Here is a 22012-nt window from a genome sequence, read left to right as displayed (position 1 = left end):
GAACTGGGGCATCGAATCTGTGGCTTGAACTACTAACTCCTCAGGGCAGATGTCCGCCCATGTAATCTCCCTTTTCCTCTGAGTCCCCTCCCAGGGGCACTGGCCCCAACCCGATCGTTTCCTCCCATTATGCCCAGTTAAATATGTCCTTTCTTACAGTGTTCATTGCACAAGAGTCTTTCTGTCAGTTTCCAGTGAGAATTATTCCACATGTAGATGTATTTTTGATGTATTTGTGAGGGGAGGTGAGCTCCATATCCTCTTACTTTGCCACCTTGATCCCAGTCTATGATTTTTTTTAAGAATTATGTTTATTAATTTTGTCTAAGAAATCTTTGCATAATCCAAGGTCACAAGTTTTTCTCCTATGTGTTCTGCTAAAATATTTTATAATTTTGGGTTTTACTACAGGTTTATTATATTAGTTTGCTAGGGCTGTTATAACAAAGTACCACAAGCTGGTTGGATTAAATAATATAAATGAATTTTTTCACAGTTCTAGAGGCTGGTAGTCTAAAATCCAAGTGTCAGCACGGTTTGTTCTATTTGAAGGCTGTGAGAGAGTGAGAGAATGATCTATTCTATACCTGCCTTCTTGGTTTATAGATGGCCTTCTCTATATGTCCCTTCACATTATCCTATCTGTATACATGTCCCTGTGTCCAAATTTCCTCCTTCTATATGGATATTAGTCATATTGGGTTAGAGCCCACCCTAACTGATCTCATTTACTTTTTTTTTTTCCTTTGGCCGCACTGCATGGCTTGTGGGATCTTAGTTCCCCGACCAGGTATTGAACCTATGCCCTCAGCAGTGAAAGTGTGGATTCCTAACCACTGGACTGCCAAGGAATTCCAATAACTGACCTCATTTAAACTTTATTACCTTTATAAAGACTCCACCTTCAAACAAGACCGTATTTTAAAGTACTGAGTGTTAGGGCTTCAACATACGAATTTTGGTAGAGGGGACAGAGTTCAACACATAACACTCTGCCTTCTGACCCTCCCACTAAATTCTAGTTTCTCACATTCACCCCCATCTCAACATCCCCAAAAGTCTTATTCCATTTCAGCATCAACTCTAACTCCAGTATCTCATCTAAACCTCATCTAAATTGGCTGTGGGTGAGACTCTGGGAATTATTTATCCTGAGGCAAAATGCCTTTCCAACTGTGACCCTATGAAACCAGACAATAAATTATCTGTTTCCAAAAATGCATTGGTGGGACAGACATAGGATAGATATTCACCTTCCAAAAGGGAGATATCAGAAGGAAGAAAGGGCTCAGAAGGTACCAGACAAGTCAGAAACCTAACAGGGACAATTCAATTAGATTTTAAGGCTTGAGAATAATTCTTTTTGGCTCTATGCTCTGTCATCTGGGCCCACCAGGTGGCGACCCCACCCCTTGTCTCTGAACAGCAGTCCCACCCACTCAGCCTGCACCTTGTTGCATGGAGTGACAGTGGCAGCCCCACCAGGCTCTGCATCTGTAGCTGTGTCCTCAAAGTCATTCTTCCTTTATTTTTTTCCATCTCTGTTTACTTAATTTAGGCTGACAATGTTTATATTGGTATAACATTCTCAAAAACTTTGTTAGCCCCTTGTGCAGTTCATGGGAGTCCAAGCCATTGAACAAGAAGTTCTTCCATGTATATTTTCTGAATAACCAAATATCTATTCCTTGCTTCTGCTAAGATGGTTGATTGGATCCATGAGTCACAGGCTTATAACTCTTTAGTTTTCCAGCCTCAGCCTTGGCCCTGTTTCCAGAGCACTTTATCTGGATAGGCTGAGAATTTTCATTTTTGCTTAATAATCCCCCCATTCATCTTACTGTAGATTGCAAGCAGAAATCAGGTTTCTCCTTCAACACTCTGTTTAGAAATCTCAGCTAAATACCCAAGTTAATTGCTTTCAAGTTCCACCTTCCATCCAACAGAACACAATTCATACAATTTCTCTGCTACTTTATAACAAAGATCACCTTTCTTCCCGTTTCCATTAACATCTTCCTCATTTTCATCTGAGATCTCACCAGAAGCACCCTTAACATTTATATTTCTAGCAACATTCTGTTAATGACAATATATGTATTCCCTAAGATGATAGAAGCTTTCTCTACAGTTCTTTTTTCTTTCTGAGCTCTCACCAGAATTGCCATTAACATCCATATTTCTACCAACAGTTCTTTCAAGGAAATCGAGGCTTTTTATAACATGCACCTAAAAATTCTCCCAGCCTCTGCTCATTACCCAATTCTACATTTTTATGTTTGTTACAACAGAGCCCCACTTCCTGGTACCAAAATCTGTGTTAATTTGCTATGGCTGCCATAACAAAATACTACAGACTAGGTGGCTTAAAAAACAGAAATTTATTGTCACAGAGTCCTGGAGGCTGGAAGTAAGAATCAAGTTGTAGGCAGAGATTGTTCTTTCTGGGGGCTGTGAAGGAAAAATATCTATTCTATGCCTTTCTCCTTGGCTTGTAGATGGCCATCTTCTCTGTCACTTGACGTCTTCCCTCTATGCACGTTTCTATGTCCAAATTTCTCCTTTTTATAAGGACAATACTACTTTATTTCTTTTATTACTCATTTTTTTCTAGCTTTGGCCACTGGAAACTTTTATGTGCTCCTATGTCCCCAAGATTGTGTTTTTTAGTTTGTCTTTTGTTTTTCTAAGTACTTTCTTATTTTCTGGAGCTACAAGATACTCCAGGATCATTGTGTATATTTCCTACTACAGTCCTAGATGCAACTGTATCTCCAAGAGCCCTGGTTTTTCTTATTAGAGAATGTAGAACCCAAGATATGACTTTTAGGTGCTAGTATATTGTTAAATTTCTGATTTACTAAAGATTTTTTCTTTTAAATCAAATAGCTGCTGAATTTTGACAAATGCTTTTTCTGTCTTTTGAGATGATCATATGTTTTTGTTGTGTTTTTAATCTGTTGATATGGTGAGATACATTTATTGACTTTGGAAAATTGATCTGACCTTACATTTCCTGGATACACTCTGGTTGGTCATGATATATTACCCTTTTTTTGTATTGCTGGAATTGCAATGCTAATTTCTTGAAATTTTGAACATAAGATTTTCCCCCAAGATTACTGTCTCCTGGTTCTTCAAACAATATAGGTTTTGCTGTGAAGGTATTTGAACATATAATTAAGGTTACTAATCAGCTGATCTTAAAATAAGGAGATTATCCTGGATTATCTTTTTGAGCTCAATGCAATCACACGAGTCCTTAAAAGAATATGGTGAAAGCAGAATTGTCAGAGGATGTAGAGAAAGAAGAAGGTGAAAGAGATGACTCAGAAAAAGTCAGAGATATTCCAAGGATAAGGATTTGAAGCTCTGTTGCTGGTTTTGAGATATAGGAGACCATGTGTGGGGACTGAACAGAGGCCACTGAGAGCTAAGGGCAACCACTAACTGGAAGCCTGGCAAAAGTATGGAGAACTCAGTCCTATAGCTGCAAAAACTTGATTCAAATATAAACCTGAATGATCTTGAAAGTGGATTTCTTCCCAGATCCTTGAGTAAGGAATACAGCCCTTCTGACATCCTTATTCTATTCCTTATTCAAAGTCTTGTGTCAGACTTCTGACCTACAGAAACCAAGATAATAAATTTGTGTTGTTTTAAAGCTCTGTCTGTTCAATTTTTTTGCATGAGCAATAGAAAACAAATGCACTTTCGTTATAGTCATTTCTACTTTCCTCAAGTAGTTATTGTATATTTGGTGGCATATTAAAGGTCAGAAAATAATTAAAAGAATTCTAATATACACACACACACACACACACACACACACACACACATATATATGTATACACACACACATATATATATAATTATGGAAAAGTTGAAGCAGTGACACACGTTATTTAATAAAGTAAGACTTATATATTGCTAACCCTGGAACCGGGTCTAAAATCCTCTTCTAACAGATGAGGTAACTGAGGCGTAAAGAAATTCAGAGACTCAATCAAAGACAAATAATGAGACAGTGGAAAAGCAAGGTTTAGAATGCAAGGTCTTTCTCCCTGAATCTTTGTTAAGGACAAAAAAGGGGCTATTTTAGTCAATATGTTCTTCAGGTGTTCATAAAAGTATGTAGGATAAAGTTGCTGGGAATAACTTCACAGATGAGACTGAAGTAGGTACTAAATTATGGGTAAGATTTATGTAGTTCAACAAACAAAAATTAGAAGTTTAGATACAAGAATGAGCCTGGTACATTAGAGAAGCTTGGGCAGTAGGTTAAGAATTGTAGAGGTCTGATGGGAAGAAATGATGAAGAGCATTGAACATCAGAAAAGTTTGTACTTTATACTGAAAGCTGTAAGCATTTCTGATAATAAATCATTTCTGATAATAAAACCATTGATTATAAGTATTTTGTTACCTTGACAATTAGGTAGTAATATGAGCACTGATAAAAATAACATTTATGGGGCTTCCCTGGTGGCGCAGTGGTTGAGAGTCCGCCTGCCGTTGCAGGGGACAGTGGTTCGTGCCCTGGTCCGGGAAGATCCCACATGCCGTGGAGCGGCTGGGGCCGTGGGGCATGGCCGCTGAGCCTGCGCGTCCGGAGCCTGTGCTCTGCAATGGTAGAGGCCACAACAGTGAGAAGCCTGTGTACCGCAAAAAAAAATAAAAAAATAACATTTATGGAGACGTTATTTTATGCAAAATGTGTTCAAAATTGACTTAAATTTAAACCCTGCATATATAATTTTCATAGATACTGGAATTTTGATCTATGTTACACATGGTCTCAATGATTCTGCTGCTCTGTAGATGGCCATTAAGTCATTTCCCCGATTCTCAGTAAAGAACTGAAAACTTTTGTAGGAACTCTTTCCTTCAGGAGCTGGTGAAAAGTGTTTGTTGTCCTCTCAAACTGGTTCTGTTCATCAGTTATTTGGTGGTCTTCTGGGGTTCATCAATCATGGAAACCAAATTACTAATGCCTTTTAAAACCACAAATTTGTGTTAAGAGCTTGTTTTTGCCAGTCTTTTAATTTTATTTTTAACATCTTATTCTTTCTGAGAAATGTCAGCTTGAGTCCTTGAATGAATTAAGGAAAAGTAGGCCATCAAGGAAAGAAAGGGTAGGTAGTTTTGAGCTGTTTTCCAAAATGGCTAGTAGGAAATGTGGGGTATGGGTATTTATGTTTAATGAAATGTGACAGTGATACTATCTAATAATATTGTTAGTTGCTTACCCCATATACCTACCTGATTCTCAGGAAGTTAGACTGAACAGAATAAATATGTATTTGAGAGATTATTTCTCTTCTGCAACTTTGTGGCTGAGACAAATAAGAATGTTAGATTACACTGTGATTTTTTTTCTATGGCAGTAAGGAAACTAAACTGACATAAAAACCCATACTAATTTTTAACTTGTGTTTAAAAAACACACGATAACTCCCATTTCCCACCAAGGTACTTTTAAAGGTTTTAATGGCCAAGTCCATCCTTAAAAGCTCTAGAGATACAGCTATAATCCTTTGTGGTTCATTCTTATTTCTGATTTTTCCCTTCAAGCTAGAATTAGAAGCACTGTCTTTTTGTATGGAAAAATAGGAAGTTGAGAGAATTTGCTTGTCAGCTATTTGTGATAACAGAGCTTGGTTTCTATGGTAAGAGTAAGATATTATTACCTGCAATGTTTTGGAGCTGGAAGATAAACTTGGAAGTCTTTTAATTCAACCCTCTCATGTTTCAGATCAGGACACCAAGGCACATACATGGAATTGTGACGTGCCCAAATTTACAGAGGGAATCAGTGGCAAAGCCAGGACTAATGTTCCTGTGTACTGACTGTCAGACAAATGCTTTTCCTCTATAGTATTCTATCTATTATTGCTGGGAAAATGTTAGTGGCTTACATTACCAAGTCCTAATTCTTGGATTAGTGATCACATGATAGATTTCTTCCTCATAGGAAAAGGCCAGTCAAATTCTCCCAGTGCATATTATCTCCTGGATACTTCTCAGAAGTTCTTTGACTTTTTCTAGAAATAATTTACAATTAAATGATCCATAGGCATCTAGAAGAATTAACATATTATTTAAATAGTCCAACTTATTCTTAAGAAATATCTTTCCTCTCTTAAGGAAGAATAGAGGGCAGCAAAGAAAGTATTTACTGACAGCCTGCTGTATTACCAGACTCTGTACTACCCATGTCAGAGCTTATGTTACTTCAGCTAGTTTTAAAAGATAGATATTATTTTACTCATTTTTCTAGGACTTAAAATTGCTTTTTAAAATTTCATAATATTTACCATCAAGAAATTTATCTTTATAACTGATCTTAATTTGTTTTTCAATGTTGTTTTCCTAGCTAAACATCTAGTTTTATGTATCAGGAGTTGAATGCATATTATTGAATGCATATTAACATGAGTAAGTAGTAGAATATATTTTATTATATAAATCCTTCCAATTTGCAAGCTCTTTAATTCTTAATACAGATATTTTGTGTTCATTTATCAGCTAAATTATAAGCTTTGTCTTTTCGGTAGTTTTTTTTTTTTTGGTTTTTTTTGCGGTATGCGGGCCTCTCACTGTTGTGGCCTCTCCCGTTGCGGAGCACAGGCTCCGGACGCGCAGGCTCAGTGGCCATGGCTCACGGGCCTAGCCACTCTGTGGCATGTGGGATCTTCACGGACTAGGGCATGAACCCGTGCCCCCTGCATCGGCAGGTGGACTCTCAACCACTGCGCCACCAGGGAAGCCCAGTTTTCGGTTTTAAATAATCTATCATTTATTTGTGGTTAAAAAAAGGCTCTGTCCCTTAGATCAGGGGTCCCCATCCCGCAGGCCGCAGACTGGTATTGGTCCGTGGCCTGTTAGGAACCAGGCCGCACAGCAGGAGGTGAGTGGCGGGCGAGCGAGGCAAGCTTCATCTGTATTTACAGCCACTCCCTATCGCTTGCATTACCATCTGAGCGCCATCTCTTGTCAGATCAGGAGCAGCATTAGATTCTCATAGGAGCACGATCCCTACTGTGAACTACGAGTGCAAGGGATGTAGGTTGCCCACTCCTTATGAGAATCTAATGCCTGATGATCTGAAGTGGAGCTGAGGCCGTGATGCTAAGCACTGACGAGCGGCTGCACATACATATTATCATTAGCAGAGGGGTTTGACTGCACAGAGACCATAATAAATCAATTGCTTTCAGACTCATATCAAAACCCTATTGTGAGTGGCAAGTGACAATTAAGCTGCATCTTACGGAGCAGACTGGACATAAGCAACACACTTCAGGTGTCACTGTCTCCCGTCACCCCTAGGTGGGACCATCTAGTTGCAGGAAAACAAGCTCAGGGCCCCCACTTATTCTGCATTATGGTGAGTCGTATAATTATTTCATTATATATTACAATGTAATAATAATAGAAACAAAGCGCACAATAAATGTAATGCGCTTCAATCGTCCTGAAACCATCCCCCCCATCCTGGTCCATGGAAAAATTGTCTTCCATTAAACTGGTCCCTGGTACCAAAAATGCTGGGGACTGCTGTCTTAGATGAAAGGGTCTTTCCCACTTCCCACCTCTTGTCAGTGTAGGTGTTCCTCTCTCACCTTTCTCTTTCCTCTCAATCTGTGAATCTCTTATCTATTCCATGCTGGCTACTGCTCTACTGCTTCTGCCGCCTTTCTATTTCAGTATATATGTGTATGTGTGTGTGTATATATATATATGTGTGTGTATATATATATATATATATGTGTATATATATATATATATATATATATATATATATATATATATATGGCCAAAAAGTTCATTCAGGTTTTCCTGTAATATCCTACGAAAACCCAAATGAACTTTTTGGCCAACCCAATATATTATATATAACATATATAATTCCTCTTTAAATTATTATCCTATTACTATTGATAAAACCTATGAGTAATGTCTTCACTTAAGAATAAAATATTGTCTTATTTGGTATAATCCATGGGCAATAACTTCCTAGTAGAGTATGCTGTCTTGGATTTGGGAAGATGAAACAAATTATTTCCAGTTTTTAGTTTTGCCTACCTTGGCAGAACCTCATAATTAAAAGAAAAATGATTTAATTATTAAGTTATCTGGATTCTAGTATTTACTGAGAATAAGATACTGTCATTGATGCCTTCTTTCCAGATGGTGTGATCCCTTGATACCTCTTATAAAATATAATACATAAGCATATGTATCAATAATTCAGGACCCATGGCATAAATCAGTCATGGTCTGTTCCAGCAGGTGGGGCAGGTCCTTCTATTTTCATACTTAAGATCTAATTCATAGCACATTATTCAGCCTATTTCTACATAATCCTCATACACTCGTAAAGGAGAAATGCAGAATATACTTTTTGGTATAAACTAATGTTGACTCTTCTGAGAAACATTACTGTAGACCCATACAAATATTAAAAATGAGCTACTGTATTACACAGTTCAGCATTTTACTCAAAGACAAACTACAGTATAGCAATATAATTTTCTTAAAGAAATTTAGTTTTTCAAGTGAGAAACTTGATCTGTTGGAAAAAAATATTGATTATTGTTTTTTTTCCAGGCTCCTTGACCAAATGACTATATGATTTAGATGGGTAGGTGTATATTTATCAGTACTGAACAATAATCATGTTAAGATTCATTAACTTAGCTGGAACTTGATAGTGTTTGGGGAATCTTGAACTCTACCTCTAACAAGGAATCTTATTAATGGGAAACATAATTTATTTGTAATACTCTACTCAGACTTTTGAAAAATGATTCTTAAAATGATATTCAAGAAATAGAAAAAAAAAGAAAAATATGATATTGGGACTATTCAGAAAATTCTTGAGAAAAACACCTATCTTGGCTATAATACTTTAATGTTTACAAGAAGTATTTGTCATATCTCATATCTCATTGACACCTCACAATAAATCTGCAGAGAAGATGTTATCTCCATTCTATAGGTAAGGAAATTGAAGCTTAAAGTTTAACATTATTCCCTTGATTCTGTGTTCAGTGTCCTTTCTACTACTTTCACATCATATTTTTTAGTTTTAGCAGGCCACTGCTATTTATGTCATAGCAAAGGGCTCAGAAAGGGTTGGGGGAACATACTGTGGTTAAAGGAAAATTCTAAAAATCCAGCGCCCCCAAAAAATTGAAGGAACACAGCTCAATTATTAACAAAAGTGGGTTAATTCATATCTTCATTTAAGGCAAACTGCACCTAGGAGGTTAAGCAGTTTAAGATGCCCAAATCTAAAAACCGAAAAAGAACATTTACAAGATTACTTTTTTTATATATATATTTCTATTGGTGCTTTATTAATTTGAGTTGATATTCCTTTTTTTTTTAACATCTTTATTGGGGTATAATTGCTTTACAATGGTGTGTTACTTTCTGCTTTATAACAAAGTGAATCAGTTATACATATACATATGTTCCCATATCTCTTCCCTCTTGCATCTCCCTCCCTCCCACCCTCCCTATCCCACCCCTCCAGGCTGTCACAAAGCACCAAGCCAATATCCCTGTGCCATGCGGCTGCTTCCAACTAGCTATCTACCTTACTACGTTTGTTAGTGTGTATATGTCCATGACTCTCTCTCGCCCTGTCACAGCTCACCCTTCCCCCTCCCCATAACCTCAAGTCCGTTCTCTAGGAGGTCTGCGTCTTTATTCCTGCCTTACCCCTAGGTTCTTCATGACATTTTTTTTTTCTTAAATTCCATATATATGTGTTAGCATACGGTATTTGTCTTTTTCTTTCTGACTTACTTCACTCTGTATGACAGACTCTAGGTCTATCCACCTCATTACAAATAGCTCAATTTCGTTTCTTTTTATGGCTGAGTAATATTCCATTGTATATATGTGCCACATCTTCTTTATCCATTCATCCAACGATGGGCACTTAGGTTGTTTCCATCTCCGGGCTATTGTAAATAGAGCTGTAATGAACATTTTGGTACATGACTCTTTTTGAATTTCGGTTTTCTCAGGGTATATGCCCAGTAGTGGGATTGCTGGGTCATATGGTAGTTCTATTTGTAGTTTTTTAAGGAACCTCCATACTGTTCTCCATAGTGGCTGAACCAATTCACATTCCCACCAGCAGTGCAAGAGTGTTCCCTTTTCTCCACACCCTCTCCAGCATTTATTGTTTCTAGATTTTTTGATGATGGCCATTCTGACTGGTGTGAGATGATATCTCATTGTAGTTTTGATTTGCATTTCTCTAATGATTAATGATGTTGAGCATTCTTTCATGTGTTTGTTGGAAGTCTGTATATCTTCTTTGGAGAAATGTCTATTCAGGTCTTCTGCCCATTTTTGGATTGGGTTGTTTGTTTTTTTGTTATTGAGCTGCATGAGCTGCTTGTAAATTTTGGAGATTAATCCTTGTCAGTGATACAAGTTCTCGCCCAACATTTGGAAAAGAATACCAAAATTTATTGAATATGTCTATTAAAGTTCTATACTTTTTCCATGCAAAGCCTTCTTTGGGAGAGGAACACAATGAATAAGTCCATACAGTGTTAGATCACTTTGAAAGCTTCTAAAGCACTGTATCAGGGCCTAATGTCACCCTTTCCTTTTAGTCCTTTCTGAAAAAGACCTTAACACAAACCAGAAAAGGAGAGTTTCTTTACCTGGAGGTATTGCTGTCAGAGTGTAGATTTGAGTTTCTTGAAGCAATTCAACTGCATTTTTTATCTTTTATTGCTGTCAGAGTGTAGATTTGAGTTTCTTGAAGCAATTCGACTGCATTTTTTTATTTCTTTTCTTCTTTAAAGTGATATTTCATGTCTTTCTGGGACAAAATTAGCAAGTGGAAATCTTTTATAAGGCAAACTATCCTGTCTTCAGCTTATTACTCACAACACTGAATGGATATTGTTGCTCCTGTTTACATACGAAGAAACTGCAGTTCTGACAGGTAAAGCGACTTGGACAAAGTAAAGTGTTAGAGCTGAAATTTGAAACCGGATTTACATATCTCCAGATCACCATGGTCTGGTGGTGGAAACTAGACTACATATTTCAAAGACTACTACTACTAATAATCTGTGTATATATTTATTATATTTATTGATTGTCCAGTGTATGCAGATGTTTTATTTTCATAATCCATCTTAATCCTCACAGCAACCACACAATTTGTAAAGTATCATTTTCTTTATTTTATAAGTGAGAACACTGAGAATTTGCACAAGATCATACATCCACAAAGTAACTAAAACAGTGTTTGAATGTAAATCTCTCTGCCTCCAGAGCCTATAATCTTTCTTCTATGCTACATTGACCTTATAGAGGGATAGCAGCCATTTAATTGCCTAAAGTTTTAGCATACGAATTTTCTACCAAAATTGGTAATAGTTTATTTTCTACAAATATTGGTAACATTTGTGTCAACTTACATGTGGTACATGTTAAGCACACATAAAGTAGCCAAATGTTACTAGAAAAAGTTCCTTTTTTTACCATAAAAACTCTCAAATATAAGTATGATAAAAAACATTATTTCTCAACACAGAATAAGGATTTTTCAACTTAAAAAGCCCTGTTTTGAACAATGCATCTGAAATAGCCTTGTGTATTAAAACATTAGACCATAGTGAAAACTTTTGCACTGAATTCTGGTTCCACCATCATTTTGTTATATGAATGGGCCAAGATTTTAACTTGTCTGCATTTCACTTTCCCTGTCTGCAAAATGAGACAACTTTCAATTCCTTTGGAATTATTGGGAGAATGAATTGAGACAGTGACAGTGTATGTTTAAAAATGTATCATATTGCCAGACACAGTTTATGAGCTCAATGAATATTAGGTGTTTGGTGGTTCAGTGCAAAATGTACTACTATATTTTGTTAATCATGAATAAAAAAGAAAATGCAAGAAAGCATCATTATTTTATAAAAACTTTTCTGTGTTTTGATTGTTTTTCTCTATGATATTTGATATCATAGAGATATAAAATGGATACATATATCTTATACAGTGCATAATATATATACTTGTTGAAATGTGCTAAGCTTAAATTGGACTACTTTGTAGAAATTTTCTGATGATTAAATGATGTTATATATGTGAATGTTTTATGTAAACTGTGAATCTATATATAGATGTAAACTATTATTAATATTGATCTTTTAAATGGACAAATACATAGGTAAATGATAATATACAAAGTTAAAAGGCAATATTTTCTTTCAGATTTTTTATAAGTAGTTTTATCTTTTTATAGTTTACATTAGATTTCTTATTACTAACTGCCTTGTATTTCGTCTAACCCTCAATTATATTTCAGTTATTTGGAAATAAATACACCTTTTAAAATTGAATGTTTTGGCAGATTTGGGAAGAAAGAATATATACTTGCTCATTTATATAAGCTACATGGAATTTCACAGCTGATTTGGCTTACCTACCATGTTTTATACTTTACTTACAACATCTATTTTCTCATTTTTTAATGTACACAGAATCGTCTCTCATGATGACTTAGGTTCAGCTCTAGCTTTTTAAATCTCATATTTTCTGTCATGTGTTTTCTCCCGTACAGTCCAGCTATTCATACCGATTTATAATTTTCTATGAAAATACACCTGAGAGTCTAAAATGAATTTCCTTCAACTGGAAAATTATTTGTCAATGCTGGGAAAGAAACTTGATCAAGTATAACCAGGATCTCTAAAATATTTTTTTTAAAAAAAGGAAGATAAGTTGAAATAGTCAAATACCTGTTTGAATAGGTCTTCTAGGAACCCTACCACATAAAAGCATAAAATAATTCTATGTAAAAATTTCCTTTGAAAAAACAATGTCTGTTGTAATTGAATATCTATGGTTTAGACTCGGGCAATCGAGCTATGTCATATTTTATTTTCTATACATTAATCAAATATTCCTGAAAACCAGAAAAGCATCCCCAGGCAAGTGTTCTGTGTGAATTTCTTTTTACTGAAGTCAACAGGGACAAGCGAGGATATGGGAGAAATGGTTTTTAACCTAGTATCCTAAATACCTGTGAGATATATCAACCTATTTACCTCAAGAATATCTACCTATAAGGAATAAACTGTTTTGAAAATCATCCTATGCTCTCTGTGGCATTAACAATAAACTCTTGAGACTTCTTCAAGCCATAGATCCTGACTGACATTGCTATTAAATAAACCATGGTCCTCAGGACTTGAGATGCTGCATAATACCCACCTATCATTTTTCCTCACAGGAACTGTGCAAGTGAATTGCTGAATGAACAGAAAGACACAGTATCAGTTGTGCCTGGACTGATAATACAGTGTTTTGCCTTAGTCACTGTACCATGAAATGTTGTATTACAATCACTCTGATGGTTTGATCACATTTAAAACTGGAAAATGCTTAGAGTTCTGCTAATGGAGGCATGCATTAAATACAATACCAATTCATTATAAACAGAGAAATTGCAATACAGTTGGAAGGTAGATGTGAGGCGAAATAGTGTTCTATTTGTTAAGGCTCTAGCAGCTGAAATATAAAATATTCCAATTAAATGTCAGTCAAAAAGATAAAAATGTTTTTACTAGTCACAAGTTTTTATCATAATTTTAACATTAAGAAATATTTTAAACTCAAATGAACTTATTTCAATCTTTGATATGTGTAGCTAGCTTTCTAATGACTAGTTTTTTTATTGAGAAAAATTGCAACAAAAGTAAAATGTTTTTTTTTTTTTTAATTCACTGACTGCTTTACGTAGGTTGCAAATTTTAACTCTCATAAGGGAAACATAACCATGATTGTTTGAAGGATGACTTTTCAAACTTATTCAATCAAATATCCATAGAATTAAAGTGGTTGAATTTTCCTTTATTTAGATCTTCAGTGATTGAAATGTTTCATTTCCCCTTCCCCCACCTCTACCCTTCGGCACTAAAGGTAAAATCATTCCAGTCAACAGTTAACTGTTCCTTTATGGTCATAACTTTTTTTTTTTTTTTTTTTTTTTGGTACGCGGGCTTATCACTGCTGCAGCCTCTCCCGTTGCGGAGCACAGGCTTCGGACGCGCAGGCCCAGCGGCCATGGCTCATGGGCCCAGCCACTCCGCGGCATGTGGAATCCTCCCGGACCGGGGCACGAACCCACGTTCCCTGCATCAGCAGGCGGACTCTCAACCACTGTGCCATGAGGGAAGCCCGGTCATAACTTTTAAAATGGAAAATCTAGTTACCTTTAAAGTTGTACATAGACAAAGGACATGAAATTGAATGGCCTCTTCTCATCAATCAAGTAACTGCTGAGACTGTCACTTGTGCTTTGTTCCCTGTCGCTTTCAGGATTAGAGTTGGCTAATTGTTTTGAAATATGGAGAATAATTCTTCCTTCTCCATGAGCAACGTGGATAGCACCCTTCCCTAGCTTCCTCACCATCATTCACATAAAAAAGGCATCAGAGAAAATAACCACTAAATGTTAATTGTATGCTTTCTGTCTTTTACATGCTTCCTCCTACTAGAGTTTTTACCTTGAAGGATTGAAAAAAACCCTCAATGATCCCCTGACATATTGGTCTGTTTTTCTTTTGAAACTAGAATGCCAAACATATTGTAAAATCTGAGTCTCAAAAGTATTTTAATCTGAGCCTTCTATCCTCAGGATGTTTATATTTTGATTTGTTCCAGAGAACAGTTAGAAAGTTCTTTTGCTATTTTCTCTACTGTGCTTTATGTTTGTGATCGAGACAGACTGTGAAAGTGCTAGGGTAGAGGATTGAGGAGTGGGGCAGTGCAGGAGAGGAAGAAATGGCACTGAATAATCTTTTGACAAGCAAAGAAAGAAAATAAAAGAAAGGAGAGAAAGAGGGTATCCTAATCTACCCCATGTTTTTCAAAGACAAGTAGATTTGCAGGGACCTCCAATCCTGGGTAGCTTTCAGTTTTCAGTACAGAGAGTCCTTAATCTTTTTGATTGACATCCACCTTTTTAGAGGCTAGTGTGACATAGGAACTATGGGTCTGTCTTTTAATAAAGTTGAAAAGTTTAAGATCCATTGAAAAGAGGCTGTTGTATATGATGTTTCTATTGACTTTTGTTTTCCCTTCTAAAATCATTTGCTAATCTATTCAATATTAATTTGGAAACTCAGGCTTCTCTTTAGAGTCACTGATCTTTGTGGTGATCCTTGTCTTAAAAAAAAAATCCACTGGGTAAAGTCTTTTGATAGATGATGGGAAGCTGTCATTTAGAAATCTCTTATTCTGTTTTTTTTAAAGCATTACAAGATGTAGATACTTATAGACAGCTTGCACCTGCTAAGAGAAGTGGCACATTAAGACAATTATTAAGATTATTCAAGAAATAAAACACAATATCCTAAACGTTCAGGCTGATAATCTGTAAGCTTTTGACAAAAGTTAATTTGGGGAGGCATGAATTATCTAGACAAGTGCCTGATAAATTAAATAGTATAACTCTTACCCACATCTCAAATAATGCCCTGTATGGTATATATAAGTCTATCAAATTATTGTAGTTTTAAGAATCATTAATTCATGGAACTAAGAAAAATAACTCTTTTTTTCTAGCATTTTAATAATTAAAGAGCAGCATGGAAATGATAGAACTTTGGAGTTAGATAAAGCTTGGTTCAAAGCTCTGCCTTATTACTTATTCACTATATGATCTGACAAAGCTAATTAGTTTCTTCTACTCTCACTTTCCTCATTTGTATTATTGGCATAATAGTCCTTGCATTTTCATAGGGAGGTTTTGAAGATTAAATAAGATAATGTATATAATGTTCCTACATGGTGCCTGACATATAGTAGTGAGCTTAGCTTTTTGTTCTTCTTTTATATTGGCATTGTCCAATGATGAGCTACAAAGTAACAATAAAACTCTTCCAGCTCATGGAAAATGTACATTCAAGTGTACTTAAAATTAAGAAGGCCCTTTGCTATTTACAAATTTGTTGTGGCTTCAATGATGCTTTTCTTTGAAGAGCATTCCATAGGAAACTTTTGGGTTTTGAGCTCCCTTTTATGTTTTTTGAAAATATATCATGAATATCATATGATATTAGCACTTATAGATGAAGAAAACGTGTTTGCCACTGTTATTTTAATACCAGCTAACAAAGTAGGAATCTGTTTTCCTAAACTTTGCTAAATGCTAAAGTAATACAGAGCTATTAAATCCTCAAGAATAAAGCCAATTCATTTCAGTCATGATATCACCTAAAACTGAAATATTATATAAAAGCTAAACAATGCCAAATGGATTTGGCTGAGATCAAAAGCCAAACCTATTTCTTTTCTTTCGTCTTCAGTGTTCCATTTCCTGGGAGTATGACCTTAGTCAAACATCTATTAAAGTTACCTTTTGATCTCAACCCCCTTTTGGGGTAAAAAAAATGTCAATCTTTAAATTTTTCTTCTAGAGACAATCACTCTATTGTATTTTAATGTTCCAGTAGTGTGTGAGTAAATAGGATTCTCTGATATATGTGATAGAAGACTGGTTAAATGGGACAATCATTTTTGTGTCAGAGACAAGAATCAAAAGGAAGCATTCTTCAGAAGCTATTAACTGGAAAAAAGTCCCCTCAGGTTAGTAGAAACATGTTAACTGGTCAGTCTGCTGCCTTTTTAGGTCCTTTGATGAAAATGCCTTGTAATTTGATAACAGGTAGCTGCTCATTTGTAATGTAATTTTCTCCTCACCAGTCATAGCTACTACATGACTAATCAGAGGAAAATACTTTTTCTCCACAGATTTTGTTAAATAAAAACTTTGTTTTAAAAATATCTTAAAACCACTAGGAAGGATTATGTACTTTTCATTCTTTCTTTCATATATTAAGTAAACTATAAGGAAATTTCCACAACATATAAAAGACAAAAGAGACATGACAACACATGGTGATTAGTTGAATTAAACAGAAAAAAGTGGTGTTTGATATCAGTATATGTATGTGTGTGTATTATTTACCCGTATGTATGACTACATTCTGAGTATTGAATATCTTTATAACACCTTTTCTAAACCATTTTCTATAGAATGGTAAATTCATTAGACATACATTTATTAAGTACTGCCTACAGCAAGACAACATTCTATATCCTGCCATGAGTACAAAACTGAGTAAGACATAATGCCCTGCAGTAGCCTTCACAACCTTCTTTTTAGGTGGGAAAGTGAGGCCTATGTATAGACATAATCATAATAAGGCAGAAAGTAACAAATATGCTTCTATAAATGTGTCTCTATAAAGTACTGTGGGAATGTTCAAAGAAGAGGATTATTTCCAATTATAGGAATTAAAGCTTTTTGGAGTTGATGGCATTTAAGTTGTGCCTTAAGGATTGTTTAGGCTGCAGCTGTCAAGACAGGAATAAAAGCATTCCAGACAAAAGAGACAATCTACAGAGGTGTGAAGATGAGCTAGCACTGGGTTTGTATGGGCAACAGAGTGTTCAGTCTGGTTAGAGTGTGCAGTATATGATGGAAAAAAAGTGGAGCTTCAATTTTAGAGTTGGGTGGGAGCAGATTGCAGGAGGTTATAAATACCAGATTAAGAGTTCTGGACTTTATTTTTTTACATCTTTATTGCAGTATAATTGCTTTACAAAGGTGTGTTAGTTTCTGCTTTATAACAAAGTGAATCAGTTATACATATACATATGTTCCCATAACTCCTCCCTCTTGCATCTCCCTCCCTCGCACCCTCCCTATCCCACCTCTCTAGGTGGTCACAAAGCACCGAGCTGATCTCCCTGTGCTATGCGGCTGCTTCCAACTACCTATCTATTTTACATTTGGTAGTGTATATATGTCCATGTCACTCTCTCGCTTTGTCACAGCTTACCCTTCCTCCTCCCCATATCCTCAAGTCCATTCTCTAGTAGGTCTGTGTCTTTATTCCTGTCTTACCCCTAAGTTCTTAATGACATTTTTTTCTTAAATTCCATATATATGTGTTAGCATACGATGTTTGTCTTTCTCTATCTGACTTACTTCACTCTGTATGACAGACTCTAGGTCCATCCACCTCATTACAAATAGCCCAATTTCGTTTCTTTTTATGGATGAGTAATATTCCATTGTATATATGTGCCACATCTTCTTTATCCATTCATCCGATGATGGACACTTAGGTTGTTTCCATCTCCGGGCTATTGTAAATAGAGCTGTAATGAATATTTTGGTACATGACCCTTTTTGAATTATGGTTTTCTCAGGGTACATGCCCAGTAGTGGGATTGCTGAGTCATATAGTAGTTCTATTTGTAGTTTTCTAAGGAACCTCCATACTGTTCTCCATAGTGGCTGTACCAAATCACATTCCCACCAGCAGTGCAAGAGTGTTCCCTTTTCTCCACACCCTCTCCAGCATTTATTGTTTCTAGATTTTTTGATGATGGCCATTCTGACTGGTGTGAGATGATATCTCATTGTAGTTTTGATTTGCATTTCTCTAATGATTAATGATGTTGAGCATTCTTTCATGTGTTTGTTGGCAGTCTGTATATCTTCTTTGGAGAAATGTCTATTCAGATCTTCTGCCCATTTTTGGATTGGGTTGTTTGTTTTTTTGTTATTGAGCTGCATGAGCTGCTTGTAAATTTTGGAAATTAATCCTTTGCCAGTTGCTTCATTTGCAAATATTTTCTCCCATTCTGAGGGTTGTCTTTTGGTCTTGTTTATGGTTTCCTTTGCTGTGCAAAAGCTTTGAAGTTTCATTAGGTCCCATTTGCTTACTTTTGTTTTTATTTCCATTTCTCTAGGAGGTGGGTCCAAAAGGATCTTGCTGTGATTTATGTCATAGAGTGATCTGCTTATGTTTTCCTCTAAGAGTTTGATAGTTTCTGGCCTTACCTTTAGGTCTTTAATCCATTTTGAGCTTATTTTTGTGTATGGTGCTAGGGAGTGATCTAATCTCATACTTTTACATGTACCTGTCCAGATTTCCCGTCACCACTTATTGAAGAGGCTGTCCTTTCTCCACTGTACATTCCTGCCTCCTTTATCAAAGTTAAGGTGACCATATGTGCGTGGGTTTATCACTGGGTTTTCTATCTTTTTCCATTGATCTATATTTCTGTTTTTGTGCTAGTACCATACTGTCTTGATTACTGTAGCTTTGTAGTATAGTCTGAAGTCAGGGAACCTGATTCCTCCAGCTCAATTTTTCGTTCTCAAGATTGCTTTGGCTATTTGGGGACTTTTGTGTTTCCATACAAATTGTGAAATTTTTTGTTCTAGTTCTGTGAAAAATGCCAGTGGTAGTTTGATAGTGATTGCGTAGAATCTGTAGATTGCTTTGAGTAGTACAGTCATTTTCACAGTGTTGATTCTCCAATCCAAGAATATGGTATATCTCTCCATCTAGTTGTATCATCTTTAATTTCTTTCATCAGTGTCTTACAATTTTATGAATACAGGTCTTTGTTTCCTTAGGTAGGTTTATTCCTAGATAATTTATTCTTTGTGTTGCAGTGGTAAATGGGAGTGTTTTCTTGATTTCACTTTCAGATTTTTCATCATTAGTGTATAGGAATGCCAGAGATTTCTGTGCATTAATTTTGTATCCTGCTACTTTACCAAATTCATTGATTAGCTCTAGTAGTTTTCCAGTAGCATCTTTAGGATTCTCTATGTATAGGATCATGTCATCTCCAAACAGTGACAGATTTACTTCTTCTTTTCCAATTTGGATTCATTTTATTTCCTTTTCTTCTCTGATTGCTGTGGCTAAAACTTCCAAAACTATGTTGAATAAGAGTGGTGAAAGTGGGCAACCTTGTCTTGTTCCTCATCTTAGTGGAAATGCTTTTAGTTTTTCACTATTGAAGATTATGTTGCCTGTGGGTTTGTCATATATGGCCTTTAATATGTTGAGGTAATTTCCCTCTATGCCTACTTTCTGGAGGGTTTTTATCATAAATGGGTGTTGAATTTTGTCAAAAGCTTTCTCTGCATCTATTGAGATGATCATATGGTTTTTCTCCTTCAAATTGTTAAAATGGTGTATCACTTTGATTGATTTGCGTGTATTGAAGAATCCTTGCATTCCTGGAATAAACCCCACATGATCATGGCATATGATCCTTTTAATGTGCTGTTGGATTCTATTTGTTAGTATTTTGTTGAGGATTTTTGCATCTATGTTCATTAGTGATATTGCCCTGTAGTTTTCTTTGTTTGTGACATCCTTGTCTGGTTTTGGTATCAGGGTGATGGTGGCCTCGTAGAATGAGTTTGGGAGTGTTCCTCCCTCTGCTCTATTTTGGAAGAGTTTGAGAAGGATAGGTATTAGCTCTACTCTAAATGTTTGATAGAATTCGCCTGTGAAGCCATCTGTTCCTGGGCTTTTGTTTGTTGGAAGATTTTTAATCACAGTTTCAATTTCAGTGCTTGTGATTGGTCTGCTCATATTTTCTATTTCCTCCTGATTCAGTCTTGGCAGATTGTGCATTTCTAAGAATATTTCCATTTCTTCCAGGTTGTCCATTTTATTGGCATAGAGTTGATTTTAGTAATCTCTCACGATCTTTTGTATTTCTGCAATGTCAGTTGTTACTTCTCCTTGTTCATTTCTAATTCTATTGATTTTAGGCTTCTCCCTTTTTTTCTTCATGAGTCTCACTAATGGTTTATCAATATTTTTTAACTTCTCAAAGAATCAGCTTTTAGTTTTATTGATCTCCGCTATCGTTTCCTTCATTTCTTTATCATGTACTTCTGGTCTGATCTTTATGATTTTCTTCCTTCTGCTAACTTTGGGTTTTTTTTTTTTTCTTCTTTCTCTAATTGCTTTAGCTGCAAGGTTAAGTTGTTTATTCTAGATGTTTCCTGTTTCTTAAGGTAGGATTGTATTGTTATAAATTTCCCTCTTAGAACTGCCTTTGCTGCATCCCATAGGTTTTGGATCATCGTGTCTCCATTGGCATTTGTTTCTACGTATTGTTTTATTTCCTCTTTGATTTCTTCAGTGATCGCTTCTTTATTAAGTAGTGTATTGTTTAGCCTCCATGTGTTTGTATTTTTTACAGATCTTTTCCTGGAATTTATATCTAGTCTCATAGCGTTGTGGTCAGAAAAGATACTTGATACAAGTTCAATTTTCTTAAATTTACCAAGGCTTGATTTGTGACCCAAGATATGATCTATCCTGGAGAATGTTCCATGAGCACTTGAGAAAAATGTGTATTCTGTTGTTTTTGGATGGAATGTCCTATAAATATCAATTAAGTCCATCTTGTTTAATGTATCATTTATAGCTTGTGTTTCCTTGTTTATTTTCATTTTGGATGATCTGTCCATTGGTGAAAGTGGGGTGTTAAAGTCCCCTACTATGAATGTATTACTGGTGATTTCCCCTTTTATGGCTGTTAGTATTTGCCTTATGTATTGAGATGCTCCTACGTTAGGTGCATAAATATTTACAATTGTTATACATTCTTCTTGGATATATCTCTTGATCATTATGTAGTGTCCTTCTTTGTCAATTCTAATAGTTTTTGTTTTAAAGTCTATTTTGTCTGATATGAGAATTTCTATGCCAGCTTTCTTTTGGTTTCCATTTGCATGGAATATCTTTTTCCATCCCCTCACTTTCAGTCTGTATGTGTCTCTAGGTCTGAAGTGGGTCTCTTGTAGACAGCATATATATGGTTCTTGTTTCAGCCAGTCTGTGTTTTGTTGGGAACATTTAATCCATTTACATTTAAGGTAATTATCGATATGTATGTTCCTATTCTCATTTTCTTAATTGTTTCGGGTTTGTTATTGTCGATCTTTTCCTTCTCTTGTGTTTCTTGCCTTGAGAAAGTTCTTTTGCATTTGTTGTGAAGCTGGTTTTGTGGTGCTGAACTCTCTCAGCTTTTGCTTGTCTGTAAAGATTTTACTTTCTCCATCAAGTCTGAATGAGATCGTTGCTGGGTAGAGTAATCTTGGTTGTAGATTTTTCTCCTTCAT

The 22012-nt window shown here is 35.8% G+C and overlaps 1 protein-coding gene across 1 annotated transcript in view; it reads left to right on the top strand.

Annotated features, from left to right (window-relative positions):
* Positions 1–22012, top strand: part of DACH2 (dachshund family transcription factor 2) — a 615381-nt gene that overhangs the window by 354618 nt on the left and 238751 nt on the right. The window lies entirely within an intron of this gene.

Source organism: Globicephala melas, chromosome X (assembly GCF_963455315.2).
Source record: "Globicephala melas chromosome X, mGloMel1.2, whole genome shotgun sequence".
In the NCBI taxonomy this organism is placed as follows: domain Eukaryota; kingdom Metazoa; phylum Chordata; class Mammalia; order Artiodactyla; family Delphinidae; genus Globicephala; species Globicephala melas.
Note: the sequence above shows the minus strand (reverse complement) of the source record. Positions and strands in the feature narration are given on the sequence as shown.